We start from the raw sequence: 1,612 nt of genomic DNA on the forward strand, positions 1-1,612 counted from the left end.
ATTTTGGCTTTGTTTTTAATCCCTTATATTTCTTCAAAAAGAAGGTATAAACTTTCCTGTTACCTCTTGAAATCTCAGCTAGAGGAGCCTTCACTTCCTCTCTTTGAGTTCCACTTCCAAGGTATTGGAAGAAAATTACTAAACATTAAGAATATGCATTGGGCTTCCCTGGTGGCGCAGTGGTTGAGAATCCGCCTGCCGATGCAGGAGACACGGGTTCGTGCCCTGGTCCGGGAAGATCCCACATGCCGTGGAGCGGCTGGGCCCGTGAGCCATGGCCGCTGAGCCTGCGCGTCCGGAGCCTGTGCTCCGCAATGGGAGAGGCCACAGCAGTGAGAGGCCCGCATACTGGAAAAAAAAAAAAAAAAAAAAAAAAAAAAGAATATGCATTGGTGAGAGGAATCCCATCATTCTTGAATGTTCACTGATGGACTCTCTGCTGCAGGCAAGGGCCAAAGACGTGATGTGTAAATGAAGAACTGGATGCCCTGATAGTACTGGGGATTATAGACCCTGACGCATGGAGACCACCTGTTAGCATTTAAACATCAGAAGCCCAAGTACATACCATAGTGATGAGGATCATGGTTTGTCTTAGCTGAGGCTGCTATAACAAAATTACCGTAGACTGGGTGGCTAAGACAAGAACGTTTATTTTTCCCCGTTTCTGGAAGCTGTAAGTCCAAAAGCACGTGCCAGCACTGTTGGGTTGTTGGTAAGGGTCCTCTGGCAGCTTTACAGATGGCAACTTTCTTACTGTGTCCTCACATTTTGGGGAAAGGGAGGAGGCGGGGAGAGAACCTCATGATTCTTTGTTATAAGGGCACTAATCAGATTCATGAAATCCCCTTACTCATGACCAAATTTCCTCTCCAAAGGCCCACTTCAAAGTACATTGGAACATTGGAAGTTAGGGTTTCCTCAAATGAATTTTGGAGAACACAAGCATTCAGTCTATAATGTGGTTAGAGTGGCAGCCAGCTGGACCTGAGCAGAGAAAATTCTGAATATGACAAATAGAACAGGGTGTCTGTAAAGTCAAAAGGGAGGGGAAGAAACAATCAAATGGAATTGAGGATGTTTACCAGGAGGCTGAGAGGTAGCCTCGATAAAAAAGACACAGCCTTGATCTAAACCAATTTCAGATCATGAACCTATCACCTGGAGGAGAGGGCAGGATCCCAAGAGAAAGGACTCTGAAACTGTAGGACAAGGTTATATGATAATGATTTCCCCAGTCCCCCTCCTAGGGGACCTCTGGAAATTCACTTGGTACCTGTGTGCTGGGAAATGGGAATGCCCAAACGTTTCGATGACTCTTGGAATCAGGATCCAAGTTTGCAGTGATACTCAGGTCCTGAAAAGACTTCACAGTCTCCCTGTTAAAGTAGAGGCACACAAGATCCTGGTAATAAATGCAGTCTTGGCTCAGGTACAATGCAACTAATTTGGTCTAGTATTTGTTTTCAAATAAAAGTAAATTTCATCTGAGGACAGAAACCATTACATATTTTTCTGTACATCTTCATAGAGTATGTTTAGGCACAGAGTGTACTACATAAGAATCTACTGGAAAAACAAAAGACTGACACATGTGTGACTTATCAATTGC

The sequence above is a fragment of the Kogia breviceps genome, chromosome 1 (assembly GCF_026419965.1).
Source record: "Kogia breviceps isolate mKogBre1 chromosome 1, mKogBre1 haplotype 1, whole genome shotgun sequence".
Taxonomy (NCBI): Eukaryota; Metazoa; Chordata; class Mammalia; order Artiodactyla; family Physeteridae; genus Kogia; species Kogia breviceps.